The following is a 16,913-nucleotide window of genomic DNA, read 5'->3' as shown; positions in this document are numbered from 1 at the left end:
CAAGAAGAAACTAATTTTATTCAAAGCATAAAGGACTGAAGTTAGAGATAATAATTATAATGTCTGATATTTGTAGAACATTTGATATACATGATCTCATTTGATCCTCACAATAATATATGAGGTAAAAACTGTCTCCATTTTACAGATGAGGAAAATGAGGCTTAGATAGGTATCTTGAAACATAGCTAGTGTTAGAGACCTTGTTTGAACGCAAGTCCAGTACACTTTTCACAGCATCATACTGCCTTTTAAGTACAAAAATCTTCATTAGGAAAAGACAAAGAATTTGGTTATTGAGAGGGAGTTTTTCATAGGCAAGAAAACCTGCATTTAGACTGAGAAATATTGGGTTTAAAACCAGTCACCTCCATTACTTGCTTGATAGGTGTGTGACCTTGAATAATTCATTTAATTACTTTAATTCTCAATTTCTTCAATTAAAGTATGGGCGTCAAAATTGGCAATACTTTGTTGTTCTAATCAGTAAGCTAATGCATTAAATAATTAATAATATATATTTATATATTTGTATATCTTACAATGATAAATTATTTAATATGTGAAAAGATACCATTTTCCATAGTACTATAGAAATAAGGTGTTTATCATTAAGGAATAATATATATCCTTGTATTATAGAATGCTTAAAGTTTGCTAAATTATTATTTGGCCATTTTTTAGTTGTGTTCAACTCTCTGTGACCTCATTTGGGGTTCTCTTGGCAAAGATACTGGAGTGGTTTGCCATTTCCTTCTCCAGCATATTTGATAAATGAAAAAACTGAGGTAAGTAGGATTAAGTAATTTGCCCAGGGTCACATGGCTAATAAGTATCTGAGACCATATTTGAACTCAGGAAAATGAGCCTTGCTGACTCCTCTATCCACTGGACCACCTAGCTGCCCTATTCTTTACATACATTTTTACCTCATAACAACATTGTAAGGTCACTATTACAGTTCTTATTCCCATTTTACTGAACAGGAAAATGAGGCTTGAAGGCTAAGTGATTCACCAAGTAGTAGGTAAAGCCAAAATTCAAGCATAGGTCTAATTGTAAGTTTATCTTTGGAGGCAGCTAGATGACTCAGTGGATAGAACACCAGATCTAAAGACACGAAGTCTTGGGATCCAATATGGCTTCAGACAGTTCCTAGCTGTGTGATCCTGGGCAAGTCCTTAAAACCCACTGCCTAGCTCTTACCGCTCTTCTGCCTTGGAATCAATACACAGTATTGGACAGACAGGTCTTCTTTTTGTTTGTTTTTTAAAGAAAGTTTATCCTCTTTGGCTCAGTTTTTGGTGCTTAATTTTCTAGAAACATAGAAGTAGACTACTAAATTAAAGTCAAACTTCCTTATTTCACAAATCATGAGAATGAAGAGCAGAGAAGATAAGGACAAGACAGTTATTTAGTCATGGCGTTTCTAGTATCCAAGTTTCCTGGCAGTCTATCTAACCTACTCTACACTATCCCAGGCTACTTTTTCACATCTTCCTTTGATGGGATGATAGATTAGAAGTAGAAGGCACTTTCTTTTATTTCTATCATTCCATGAAAAAAATAATAAGAGCTGAGATTTGGAAGGAGATTTTCCCTAAGGAAGAATGTCAGATGGAGACAGATGACTTAACAAATATTCAATCAGCATTTTTCTAGCAATGAAACTTTCCAATTTTTTGTGATTTTTATTTGAGCTTAAAATATTGGTAAGAACCCATATCTAAGTATGAAAGATTTTTAAATCCTGAAAGATTTTTTTTTAATTCTGTTGCTTTTCTTTTCCTTAATCTTCTAATCTTTCCACATTTTTTCAGAATAACTAGAAGGGTCTTGATCTAAGGAGGATTGATATATCTTATGAAGCGAATGATTTGAGGTAAAAACCTGAAGAATAAGACTCCAGGATTTTAGAGTTAGAAGGGCCTTACGAGATTATAAAGTATGATATCCTCTTTTAAAGATGGGAGATGGAGGAAACAAGGAAATGCACTGATTTGCCCAAGATTCCAGACAGTAAATGGAAGTGCTGTTTTTCAAATCCAATTTTTCATGTTTTTAAATTCAGATTTCTCTCTCAATGATCTTAAGTGAGGACATACAGAGGACCTTTTAGTAAGCATATGTATAGAGAATATGAAATCAGTTGTGAAGCAGATGCCTACCTATAAGGTGCTTATACTCAAATAGTGGAAGCAAAAGAAGCACAAATTAAAATAAGGATATATTAAAAACAACAACAACAAGAAGGGACAGAAGCATATAAACATATAAAACACCCATAAAACACTCATAAACAATACACATAAAACTGATTTTAAATATAGGGACAAGAATTGGACCTGTTATTTTGCTGGCATAAGGAATTCTCTACTGAAGATCTTTGATATAGGTCAGCACCTTCTCTGTAACTTCAAGTCTTAGAAAGTTTCCTACAACACTGAAATGTTAAGTGATTTGCTTAGGGTCTTTTAGCCAGAATATATTGGAGGCAATACTTGAAACCAAATCTTCTCAGATTCTGGAGATCCATTCACTATATCATACTTACTATTGCCATATCTAGCTAGCAAGATATGTATATGCATATCCATATAGGTACATATATGCAAAGACAGCTAATATGGAAAGATAAAAAGAAAGACAGTAGACAGGTAGATTTATAGACAGACAGACAGAGACAGACAGATAGAGAGAGAGAGAGATGGAAATAGAGATTTATTGATAGAGAGACATTAATAGAATGGAGAGATAGAGAGAAAGATGGAAATAGAGATAGACTGATAGATTGGAGAGATAGATGGAGAGATATAGATAGATAGATAGATAGATAGATAGATAGATAGATAGATAGATAGACAGACAGACCAACAGAGAGATATACTGATAGACAGACAGACAGATAGATAGAAAAACAAATAGGTAGATTGATGAATAGACAGTCACAGACAGTGCACTAGTTGTATAAGGACTGAGCAGCTGAGATTTGAATAAAACTCTGAAGTATAGAGGTTGAGAGAGGGAATCTAACTTTAGAGAAAAGGGAATGTATATTTTAATGGAAATGGTAGAATTCTATACCTGAGCAGCTAGGTGGCACAGTGGATAGAGTGCCAGCCCTAGAGTCAGGAAGATTCATTTTCCTGAGTTTAAATCTGGTCTCAGACACTTATTAGCTGTGTGACCCTGGGCAAGTCACTTAACCCTATTTGCTCAGTTTCCTCCTCAGTAAAGTGAGCTGTAGAAGGAAATAGCTAACACTCTTTGCCAAGACAACTCCAAATGGGATTACAAAGAGTCTGGCATCAATGGAAAAATGAATGAACAGAAGAGTTCTATTCAAAGAATGAAAGTCAATTTCCTGGCCTGAGGCAGAAAGCAAGATCCTGTGTGTGTGTGTGTGTGTGTGTGTGTGTGTGTGTGTGTGTGTGTGTGTGTGAGAGAGAGAGAGAGAGAGAGAGAGAGAGAGAGAGAGAGAGAGAGAGAGAGAGAGAGAGAGAATGTGTTCTATAGGAGATAAGAGTATTTTGATGAAAGAATACTGGCTTCAGAGGTCCTTAGAGCCAGGATATAGGTTTACAAAAGCTTTCTGGGAATTTAAACCATACTCTTATCTGGTAGAGAGTTAATTCATAGAGGATCTTCTAGTTTTCCAATCTGACCACAAGTACACATATCTGGAAAAAATACTGTAAGAGATTATTGAGGTCTGAGAATAGATGAATCATATAAAACTTCCACGAAAGAGGAGGAGATGTGAAAGAGGTCAGGAAATTTGAGAGACCAGGTGGAATGTCTCATCTCCAAATGATTCTTTGATCTTATCTACAACTGCAAACTTTTAACAAATTTTATCTTTTATGATTTTCACAACAAATTCTTTGGAGGGAGGTACTATTGTTATCACCATTTAGCAGATGAGAAAATTAAGGCAAACAGAGGTTAAGTGACTTGCCCAAAGTCACTCAAAAAATGAGTTAATGAGGTAGTATTTGAATTCAAGTCTTCCTGATTCCAAGTCCCAGCTATTTATCCATTGTGCCACCTAGCTACCCCTTGTTTATGTATCTCCCTCATTAGAATGTGAGCTTTCTAAATACAGAGATAATGTTTGCATTTCTTCATATCCCTAGTACTTAGCACAGTGTTGATACATAGTAAGGACTTAATAAATACTTGCTTAGTGACTGTATATCCGGTCCTAATCACTCTTCAGAATTACAGTGCCATATCACTAACTGCTTATTGAATTTTTCCTCTTGGATATCTGTTTGTCATTTGAACTCAACTTCCTAATAATGGAATTCATTTTTTTAAACCCTTACCTTCCATCTTGGAAACAATACTTTGTATTGGTTCTAAGGCAGAAGAGTGGTAAGGGCTAGGCAATGGGGGTCAAGTGACTTGCCCAAGGTCACACAGCTGGGAAGTGTCTGAGGTCAGATTTAAACCTAGGACCCCCATCTCTAGACCTTGCTCTCAATCCACTGAGCTAACCAGCTGCCCCCTCATTATTTTTTTTCTAAAACTTCTCCTTCTCTAAATTTACTATTTCAATCACCATACCAGTCACCCAGGTTTGCAGTCTTAGAGGAATCTTCTAGTTTTTCCTCTCATTTCCCTTATATGCATAAGGTTATCATTTTGCCAAATGCAACTCCATAATATCTCTCATGCCCTCTTCTCTACCCTCACCTGGAGGGACCACTCTACTATTTCAGGTCTTTATTAACTTTCACCTCACCTATTATACCAGCCTCTTAATTATCCTCCCTGAATTGCACTTTGGCTATGGGAGGGAGGTAAGAGAACATGAATCATGTAACCATGGAAATTTTTTCTTAATTAATCAAAATTTAAAAAAATTATCCTCCCTGGCCTAGGTTCCTCATTTCCTTTTCTGAATTTATCCTGTTTAGCATGCTTGCTTAATCAAAATTCTTCATTAGCTCCCCTTTATTTCTAGGACAGCATAAACTCCTTCATGTGCTGTTCCCAATTCAACCTAGCTTTCCTGATTCATTTCAGGTTATTCTTCCTCTTTAGGCTCTAATTTTACATTACCACCAAACTGGCATATTTGCCACACTCTGGGCTCATTATTCCTTCTCCACTCTCCCCTTTGTATAAGCTGGCTCCTTGGTCTAGAGTTTACTCTGCCTTTGCTTCCATTTTTTAGGATTCTTACCTTTGTTCTAGTTCCAGCTCAGGTGCCCCCTGCTTTGTGAAGCCTTTATTGAACTCTCCTGATTTTCTGTGCTCCTATGCTTTTTTATTTTTTATTCACTTGTCTATGTACTTCTTGTTTCCACCCAATAAAATGTAAATTCTTCAAGAACAAGGATTTTTTTTTATCATTATTGTCTTTGTATCTATAGCCCTCAGTACAACACTCTTCACAGAGTAGATGTGGAATAATTATTTGTTGAATTTTACCTGGGACTTGAAGGAAGTGAGGAAAGCCAAGAAGTGGAGAAGTGGGTAGCATGCTTCCTCATTAGTTTTCTAGTTCCATAGCTAGCCAGTAATTTAGTTGATCAGAGTTCTTGAGTCTTTCAAATTTTTTTTATTTTTAATATTGTTTTTATTTATATATTCTCCAACTGGTTCTGATCACTTTCTCTCTCCATCAGTTCATACAGGTCTTCCCATGTTTTTCTAAACTATTCCTTTCAGTAATACTGCTAGTCTAGATTCTTCAGCTATCATCTATGATTAGCAACTCCTGTGGAGAAGGAGTCAGACATCCCCATCAATTGCCAACCAGCTGCCACTAGAGGACAGGAAGCCAGCCTAACTGTAGCGGCAAAGCACTCTAGGGAAGAGGTAGGAGGCACAGTTGTTATTCAAACCATCACCACCACCTTGACCATTACCTTCCTTCACACTCTGATGGAAACAACCAGGACCCTGAACTCAAAAGCCTTGAAGACAAAAATGCCCACCAGGCCACTAGCCCTGATTCCATCTTAGGCTCCATAATCATCATTAAGAGGAACAGTCACTATGAACTAGTAGCCCCCTATCCTTACCACCAACAACTACTGATTGAATGCCACCAGCAGGAAGGTAAATCCAAGAACCCTGGGAGTATCAGCATGTCCCACGCCACCCACACTGCATCCAACCCAACTCTTTTGGCCAATAATAATGGAAAACAACCTTCTTGGAGATGTGCTCTGGCAATAGTTTTACAGGTATTGTAGTCACCAATGTAGAAAACTCAGAAAAGAAAGTTCTTGCCACCAAAGTCTTTGGCACTCTCAAGTATTAGAAAGTGATAAATTTGAATGATGGAAATAATATTAAAGAAGATTCATATACTTTGTGCTGTGTCCTAAGGACCATGAGACTTCCATCTGACTTGCAGCTAAAATATTCTATATGTGTTGTCTTCTCTATAAGAACAGAAGCTCCTCCAGAGCTAGGATTGTTAATTTTCTATTTCTTTCCATAGAAATAATTAATAAATGCCTTTTTTCTTCCCTCCCTCCATCCCTCCCTCTTTCCCTCTCTCTGCCTTCTTTCCTTCCTTTTCTCACAATTCCTTACTAAGGAATGACATTTTATTAATTTATATACCATAATTTATCTATCCCTCCAAAATCGCTGAGGACCCCTCCCCCTTTCCTTCTAGTTCTTTTCTATAACAAGAATTTTCATAAATATTTTTATTGATCACCCTAATTATTTGAAAATTTTTCCTTATCTCAAGCCTCTATTTGCTTCTTTATTGCTCCCAGTTCTGCCCTCTGAGACCAACCAGAACAAATATCACTGCTCTTTCACATGACAAACCTCCAAGTACTTGAAGGCAGTTATGTATCTTGCCTGGGTCTTCTCTCCACTAAACTAACCAACTCCAATTTTTTCAATACATAATTACACAGAATAAAATCACCAACTTAATTGCCCTCCTCAGAACCCTCTCCAGTTTATCAAAGTAATTCCTAAAATGTGGCATTCAGACCTGAACACAAACAGTTTAGGAGTGATCTGACCAGAGAAAAGAGTACTAAGGGACTTTCACCTCCTTATTCCCAGATGTTACTCCTTCCTTTCCTTTCCTTTCCTTTCCTTTCCTTTCCTTTCCTTTCCTTTCCTTTCCTCTTCTTTTCTTTTCTCTTCTTTTAAAACCCTTACCTTCCATCTTGGAGCCAATACTATGTATTGGCTTCAAGGCAGAAGAGTGGTAAGGCTAGGAAGTGGGGGTTCAATGACTTGCCCAGGGTCACACAGCTGGGAAGTGTCTGAGGCCAGATTTGAACCTAGGACCTCCCATCTCTAGGCCTGGCTCTCAAAACACTGAGCTACCCAGCTGCCCCCTGTTACTCCTTTCTTAAGGCAATCTAAGATTACATTTGTTTTCTTGGCTGCCTTATTATACTGTTGAAAGAAAGAATGAGTCCAAATGGCAACTAAAACCCAGATTTTATCATTTTCATATGCTTTCAAATAATGGCTAGCTCAGGGAAATGTTAGATTCTATTAACAATACCTAGCATTAGATCAAATCCATCAAGTGTTTTAACATATATTATCCTATAATGGAGGTTACATTTACCATCAGCCCCATTTTATAGATGAATAATCTAAGCCTCAGGGAGGTTAACTAATTGGGTTAAGGTAACACAGCTAATCAGTGTTTGTACTAAGAGTCAAATACAGATTTTCTACTCCAAGCATTAAGGTTATGAATATTAATGAACTTTGAAAATGACAGGGTGGTAGTTTAAGGGGAGGGTTATTCGAATTCATCCTTTCTCTTACATGTGACATATAGGTACTCTCCATTGTTTATACCTTTGTAAGAATCAGACCAAGCTAGTTTGCTGAGGCACCATAGCTAGGAAAGCCGAGATGGAGGTGCTGGCTTCTTTTTTGGGGTGGTTCTCTCCATATCTCGTGTCCATACTGCCAATCTGTGCCCCACATGGATGGTGTATGGAATATTCTTCTATTCTTCTGTTCCAGTAGCAATACACCCTGAGTGTGGATTTGAGAATTTTTTGAAAGAGGAAATTCTAGGGCTTCTGGATTTTTTTGGTTTCTTTCTAGATCCCAGGAGAATGTTGAGTCAGCATGCTCCTGTTTAGGAAATGGAAAGCAGCACTTTATGTCATTACATCATATTCTATATAGGCTGAGCTAGAAACTCAAGTAAAATTGAAGAGCAAGTTGGGTCAACAAGGCATGGGATCCATACAGACCAGTTACCAAGACGTTGACCTATAAATTAGAAGTCCAGAAGGGACCAGGACATGGTAGATTGAATACTGGCCTTGGAAACTCATTGTTTATCATCTGTTTGCTGTCTCCTTGAAGCAAGGGTTAGATCATAGTCATTCTGTGGCTGGCAAAGTCAACTGGAAACTGCTCACTGCTGGGCCTAACATCTGATTGTTACTTTCCAGTCCATCAGCAGTGAAGAGAAGCCAAACAAACATGATGCTCTCCCATCACCACTCAAAGGAATCTCCCATGCTTCCATTCCAAACAGCTGAAGCCCTTATGTTAAGTCAAAACAAAACTATATTCAGGGCTTAGAAACTGTTCTTCCTTGAGAAAATAGAGCTAGCCTTACGAGAGATCAAATCAGAACTGTTTCCCAGGTACTCACAAGTGCCTAGAAGTCATTAGCAAGCTAAATATTTGTGTTTGAATGCGCCAACCTGCTGTTTGTCTGCAGACAGTGCTACTCAAAACATCCTGTTAAACCTAGCTATTGAAAGAGTAGCTGAAGTTTTTGCCAAATATATGTCTTAGAGAGCTTGCCAGTCTCCTCCAGGTGCACAGTTTTGCAAACCAGAAAATGCTGCATCAGCAGGCCATGCTAGGTCAGCAGGCTAACTTTGCCAGCGCTAAGTGGTAGGTGACTAGGACAAGGATAGGTAAAGCTATTGGCACCCCCAAGAAAGGGTGTGTTTTCTTACTCCATGAGAAAAGATATGGCTGGCCAGAGAGCACCATCAAAAGCACGGACTAGCCCTGGATGTCAGACACCCACTGAGAAAATTGAGATGGATTCTCTATAGCCACTCTCGATTATTCTGCCATCCATCTAGCACATCCATAGTTCAGTAGAGAAGTGGTAGAAATTTTGAAGCCTTAAAAAATTAAAAATTAAAAAATTAAAAATGAAATTTTTTTGGAGCAGGCTCAGTGAATAGAGAACCAGGCCTGAAGAGAGGAGATCCTGGGTTTAAATCTGGTCTCAGACACTTCCTATCTACGTGACCCTGGGCAAATCACAATGCCAGTTGCCTAATCCTTACTGCTCTTCTGCCTTGGAACTAATAGAATCAATTCTAAGATAGAAGGTAAGAGTTGGGTGTTGTTCTTTTTTTTTTGTAGTAAATTGCACTGATTTACTTTGTTTTTCTTTTCACAAAAAGTGGAAAATTCTAATACACATTTATAAACTTTTGTGGACAGGGACCATTTTTGCCTTCCTTTGCCATCCCATCCCTAACACATGCAGCATCTATCACATATTAAAAAACAGCTATCCATTTACAGAAATAAAGCAACTGTCAATTTAGGAACATAAAACATCTTTTCTAACTTGACTTACTCATAAAATTATCATGTGTTAAATTTAAGAGTATAGTGTATTTAGAGAAAATTTTCAAATTTTGTTGAAGCCATTGAAACATTTTTGTCATAAATCTTTGAAATTTCTGAACTTTAAAGAATCTATTCTTTCAGTCTGGTCCAATAATAATAATAATAAATCCAATAACACTAGATTTAAATGTCTTCCACAATATTGCACTAACACCAAATGATTCATTACTTCAAATCAGTGGAGAAAGGCAACCCTAAACTCATTGTATAAAGAAGCTTTTGGCACCATGTGCTTTGCTCATCTTGTCTCATTTCTACTTCTTCTAGTGGCACATTTTTTATCATATTCATAAACTCTTGAAATTCAAAGTTTTGTCTCAATAAAGTAGAAAGGGAATAAGTATCTATATAGCACCTTTATAATTTGCTAAGCACTTTACAATTGTTCTCATTTGATCCTCATAATAAAACTGTGAGGTAGGTGCTGTTATTATTCCCTTTTTTAAGTTAAAGAAATTGAGGCAAACAGATACTAAATGACCTACCTAGGGGTATGTAGCAGCTAGGAAGAGTACGAGGCCAAATTTGAACTCATCTCCCTGACACCAAGTTCAGTGTTCTGTCCACCTGTGCCACTTTAGATGCATATTTCTCTACCAATTCCCATGACAGGTTATTTCTTTGTTTGATATACTACAATGTTTGATAGTCAAACATTGATCAATTTCTTTCATATGGCACAGAAGAAAAATGAGACTTGAAAATCATTTCCAAAGTTTGAAATTGTCTTACCTTTAGACATATCCTTACTCTTCACTTCTATATTTCTTTTTTTTATTATTATTAGACATTTATTAATATTCGTTTTTAACCTGTTTACATACTTTATGCCCCTACTTTTCCCTTCACCCCCCTGCTCTCCCCCCACTCATGGCCAACGCACATATCCACTGGTTGTAACATGTGTCCTTGTTCAGGGTCTATTTCCCATTCATGTCCGCCTCAGCCCATGTATTCGAGCAATTGTTTATCTTATATGTTTCCTCTCCTGCAGTCCTTCCTCTGAATGTGGGTAGCATCTTTACCATAAATCCCTCAGAGCTGTCTTGTGTCATTGCAGTGCTGCTGGTACAGGAGTCCATTACATTCAATTTTACCATAGTATATCAGTCTCTGTGTACACTGTTCTTCTGGCTCTGCTCCTTTCACTCTGCATCACTTCCTGGAGGTCTCTCCAATTTGCATGGAATTCATCCAGTTTATTATTCCTTTTAGCACAATAGTATTCCATCACCCCCATATACCACAATTTGTTCAGCCATTCCCCAATTGAAGGACATCCCCTCATTTTCCAGTTTTTTGCCACTACAAAAAGCGCAGCTATAAATATTTTCGTACAAGTCTGTTTATCTATGATCTCTTTGGGGTACAAACCCAGCAATGGTATGGCTGGATCAAAGGACAGGCAGTCTTTTATAGCCCTTTGAGCATGATTCCAAATTGCCAGCCAGAATGGTTGGATCATTTCGCAACCCCACCAGCAATGCATTAATGTTCCAATTTTGCCACATCCCCTCCAACATTCATTACTCTCCCCTTCTTTCATTTTAGCCAATCTGCTAGGTGTGAGGTGATACCTCAGAGTTGTTTTGATTTGCATTTCTCTAATTATTAGAGATTTAGAACACTTTCTCATGTGCTTATTGATAGTTTTGATTTCTTTACCTGAGGATTGCCTATTCATGTCTCTTGCCCATTTATCAATTGGGGAATGGCTTGATTTTTTATACAATTGATTTAACTCCTTGTATATTTGAGTAATTAGACCCCTGTCAGAGTGTTTTGTTATAAAGATTTTTTCCCAATTTGTTGTTTCTGATTTTGACTACATCGTTTTTGTTTGTACAGAAGCTTTTTAGCTTAATATAATCAAAACCATTAAATTTACATTTTGTAATTTTCTCTAACTCTTGCTTGGTTTTAAAATCTTTCCCTTCCCAGAGATCTCTTTTTCTCATTTGATGCCCAAAAGATTTTGCTCATACCCTTAACCTTGAACTTGTGTGTGTCTACCCGCCTCATATGTGTTTCTTGTAGACAACCTATGGTAGGATTTTGGTTTCTGATCCACTCTGCTATTTGCTTCCGTTTTATGAGCGAGTTCATCCCATTCACATTCAGAGTTACAATTGTTAGTTGTGTATTCACTGACATTTTTGTATCCTCCCCTAGACCCACTCCTTCTTATTACACTATTTTCTTTTACACCAGTGGTTTGCTTTGAGCTGGTATCCCTTATCCCCTCCCTTGACTGACTTCCCTTTCTTCCCCCTCCCTTGTTGTTCCCCTCTTTTTGTTTTTTAAAGACCAAATGAATTCCCTCCCCCTTCTTCTCCCCTCCCTTTTTTGGCCTCCCCACTCCCCTGCTCCCTTTGGTTTATCCTTCTGACTTTCTCAGTAGGGTTAGATAGAGTTTTTTATCCGGATGGATAATAATGCTACTCTTCCTTCTCCGGGTTGATTACACTGAGAGTAAGGTTTGATTATGCTCTCTTCCTCTCCTTCTTATGATATTATTCATCCCCTCCCCTTCCCATGCCCTCTTTGTGTGTAATAGAATATCTTATTTTTCTTATTTGCTCGGATTTTTCTTGGTGTCCCCTACTATTCCCCCTCTCTTTCTCACCCCCCATGTCTTCTTAGACCATTTAGTATCCTGTCCTCTCACTATGAATTATTCTTCTGGTTGCTATAATAGTGAATATTATAATAGTGTATAGAGTTCACTACAGAGAATTACACATAGCATTTCTCCACCTAGCAATACAGATAATTAGATCTTATTTATGCCCTTAAAGAGTCAAGCTTAAAAGACTATGAGTTTTCTTTCTTTTCCCTCTGTTTCTTATTTACCTTTTCATCTTTCTCTTGATATTTGTGGTTGAGTGTCAAACTTTCCATTTAGTCCCGGTCTCTTTTGTGCAAAAACTTGGAATTCTTCAATTTTGTTGAATGCCCATACTTTCCCCTGAAAGTATATGGTTAGTTTCGCTGGGTAGTTGATCCGTGGTTGCAGGCCCAGCTCACTTACCTTTCTGAATATTGTATTCCAAGCCTTGCGGTCTTTTAGCGTTGAGGCTGCCAGATCCTGTGTGATCCTTATTGGTGCTCCTTGATATTTGAATTGTCTCTTTCTGGCTTCTTGTAAGATTTTTTCTTTAACTTGAAAGCTCTTGAATTTTGCTATTATATTTCTGGGTGTTGTCTTTTCTGGGTCCAGTGTAGAGGGTGATCTATGGATCCTTTCAATGTCTATATTGCCCTCTTGTTGTAAAACTTCAGGGCAATTTTGCTGAATAATTTCTTTAATTAAAATTTAATTAATTTAATTTAAATTTTTCTTTAAAAGAAATAATTTCTTCTGCAGAAGGTAGTGAAAGTCCGTGGGCTGGAGATCTTTATTCGCACCTGAGGCAATGCCTTCAGCACTTGGGAAAGGCCATGTTTTAGAGGCCTTTGTCCCGGCCTGAGGCAGTGCCTTCACCCACGTGGAGGCTCCGGGAAAGTCCATGCTAGCCCCCAGCCACTTGGGGTCCTTCGTCTTGCAGCACACAGGAACAAGCCCTGGGGCTGCCAGTGATTATCTGGTTGCCCCAGTCCTGTTTTCACACTTGTGCTTTGGTGTTGTTGGAGGTGTGCAGCGTGGGGGGTGGGTGAGGGGCTTCTTCCTCTCGCATTTTAGTGAGAGCTGTTTCACCCCCTTTATAGCGTGGAAATGCCCCGATTCTGCGTACCTTCAATGCTGTGCCCTGTTGTGGGTTTCCTTCGTTCTTCTGGACTCGTTTTTATTTCCCCTTGAGGAGTCCTGTATGCTTCGGTCAGGAGAGATCGAGCAGCTGCTCCTTACTCTGCCGCCATCTTAACCGGAAGTCTTCTATATTTCTTTTGATGACGCTACTTTCATTTCATTCACCTAAGTTCACAAATCAGGAATTATTTCTGCCTCTTCCATATCCCTCATTCATGTTATTCAGTTCATTACTAAATACTATTGTCTCTGATTTTATACTACCTCCTACTCCTTTCCACTACCTAGGCTAATTCCTGTTTCCTCTCCCTGGACTATCAGAATAGCCTGTTATTGTGCCTTACTTCTTCTAGTCTCTCCACTTTCCAATGAGCCCGTACACAACTCTCAGTAACTATCAAAGTATACTGCTCCAACATGTCAGTCTCTGACTAGGAAACTTTTCTTACCTTCTTATTTGATGTCTACTAAAAAAGTACATGTTCTTTTTCCTTGCATTCAAGAATCTCGACAAGCAGGTTTTAGTTTTGTTCTCAGTTTTATTCTATACTACTCTCCAATCATACACTTTCCATTCCAGTCCAACTGAAATACTTACCATCCTTCATTTTCAGCTTTCCTTCTCACCTATTTATGTTTTTGATCCTATTGTCTTCTATACCTAGAACATGCATTTTCCTAATCCATCCCAACTGCTACTAACCTTCTTCTCTCAGATCACCTTGCATTTTACTGCATTGTTTTTATTTGTATTTATCCTCTGTAATGATTCTGCATACATGTTACCTTTGATCACTGCTCGTTGAAATCTATCCATTCTAAGACTCAGATGCAAGGAATTCCATCAAAACACTCTTGATTCTTTCAGCATAAAGTTATCTATCCCCTCTTATATTTCTTAAAATCCATTGAATCAGAGAATCTTAGAGTTAAGAGAGACCCCAGAGAATATCCAGTCAAATATCTCTCTGAAGCAGGAATACCCTTCATATCCCCCCAACAACAAAAAAAAAACAATTAATCAGTCACCAAACATTGACTAACAGGCGACTATGTTTCCAACATGGTGAGAACTCAGGCTACAAATTGAAAGAATGAGACAATTCCTAAATGTGAAGGATTTACATTTGAATGGGAAAGACATACAGAATACAGAGGATAAATGCAAATAAAAACAAAGTAGTAAAATACAAGATAATCTGAGAGGTAGGGTAGTAGCCGTTGGGAGGGATTAGGAAAGGCTTCATATGTAACATAGCTTTTGAGTGGCATTTTAAAAGAGATGTGGAAGTTAGGATAGAGAATAATCCAGGTACGGGGATTTCTCTAAAGCATAGGTCTGACTTTGTCACATCTCTACTTATTGAGCTGTGGTGGCTCCTAATTACTTCCAGGATCAAATATTATCCTTCCATTGGGCATTTCAAGATCTTCATAACCTGAACCCTTCTTACCTTTCCATTCTTCTAATAGTTTACTTTCCTACACACACTCTCTGCTCCAATTACCCAGGACTACTTGGTGTTTCCAGCAAATTACATTACATCCCAATCTTTGCGTCTTTGCTTTGAGGGTCACTCATTGTCGGAAACACTCTGACTTCTTACCTCCTTCTCTTGCCTTTCTTGGTTTCCTTCAAGACTCTACTGAAGTCTTACCTTCTATAGGAGGTATAGTCCCACTAGTCACTTGTGACTGTCCCGCAGTTTTGAGATCACATATATATGTTTATATATAGACATATCTATATCTGCCTGTTTTTTAGGTACCCAATTATTTGCATGTTGTCTCTACCATGACCTCCTTGAGGTAAAGAACTGTTTATGGCTTTCTTTGTATCATTGGCACTTACTATGGTGCCTTAATATATGCTTGTTGACTAATGGAGCCAAGAAATCAAATGTTATGTACGAGGAATAGAGTGAAGACCATATTTGCCAGAATCTCAAAGTGCAAGGGGGACAAGGTTGCAAATAGGTATTAACTCTAAAAAGAATGTTTTATGTTAGTGTCAATAGGGAGTTCCTGGAGATTGAATAGGGAAACAACATGATCAGATCTGTGCTGAAGGAAAATTATTTTGGCATCAGTATGTATAATGGACTAGAGTGAAAAAATAAAGGGACTCAAAGCAGGGAGATTCACCGATAGGATATTTAAATAATATGAATAAGAAATGATGACAACCCAAACTGATAGAGTAGTTATGTGAGTAGAGAAAAAGGGTCAGATGCTAGAGGTGTTTTATGATTTGGCAAATGACTGGTTGTATGGGGGAAAGAAGAAAGGAGTCAAGGATAAAATTAAAGTTAAAATTTTAGGAAACTGGAAATGTGATCATGCTTTTTGACAGAAACAGGAATGATTGGAAGAGAGGAGGATATAGGTAGGAAAGATAATGAGTTTTTCCAAAGTAAGAGCTATTTCTTCTAGTTTTGAGGGATCTACAAATTTGGTAAGCATACTGCATCTATGTTTTTACTCAAGTGTATTAAAAAATAGCAAGCAACTTTTTGCAATAAACAAAACCCCAGGGAAGCCCACTAGGTACTTCCTTGACATTGATATTAATTCGTTAATCAGCATCTGAGTTCTGTCATATATTGAGTTCTGAGTAACTTTCTAGTACCTATTTCTCTAATTTATCCTTAACCTTAGCGTTAGGGATTAACATAATGCCTTTTTGAAGTCTAGATAGGCTATGTCCATAAGCATACCTTTTTAATCCACTAGCCTAATAGTCAGTTCAAAAAATGAAATAGGTTAAAAAGTATGACTTTTCCTTAATGAACATATACTGAACTATATTCTGCTCAAACTAGATGTTTCATAAATGTTTATAGTACAAGATGGAATCATAGTTTACATTCCTTCATCAAACATATGAAGATTTCTATGTTCTTCAACATTTAAAAGCATCTTTTCAGCATAAAATTCTAAATATGTGTCTTGTTTTGTAATCCAGTCAAATATAGTAGTGGTGCTATCATCACTTACATTTCTGCCTTTGAAAATTGGATCAAGAAGGTTGCTGAAGCATGAGTTGGCTAACAACAAAATTCTGATGCTTTCTTAATAGTTGTTCACTTTACTTTTTTCTGTATTTGTAAGTAGAGGTATAATTAGGTTCTCAGAACCAGAAGACCTTAGCTTGGATACTTCTTTCTCTGAAAAAAAGTACACTCTGATTCAGGCACAGCGGTTCCTAATAAAATCTGATTTCATAATCATATCTCCATTTGAAGGGGTTACTGTCAACATGCATATGATTTCTTATACTTTAATGCTTTAAATTATTGCTGTCATATGAGAGGATTTTTGTTTCTCAATAAACTCTCATAGGATGTCAACACTCTACTTTGAATCTATTGGAAATTTCAGTATTACCTTTTTTTTCCTTTTTTTAATTTAGAATATTTTTCCATGGTTACATGATTCATGATTTCTACCCCCATCACTCCCCCCTCCCAGAGCTGACAAGCAATTCCACTGAGTTATACATATGTCATTGTTCAAAATCCATTTCTATGTTATT

Source organism: Gracilinanus agilis, chromosome 1 (genome assembly GCF_016433145.1).
Source record: "Gracilinanus agilis isolate LMUSP501 chromosome 1, AgileGrace, whole genome shotgun sequence".
Taxonomy (NCBI): domain Eukaryota; kingdom Metazoa; phylum Chordata; class Mammalia; order Didelphimorphia; family Didelphidae; genus Gracilinanus; species Gracilinanus agilis.
The sequence above is the reverse complement of the archived record's forward strand: the minus strand, read 5'-3'. Positions refer to the sequence as shown.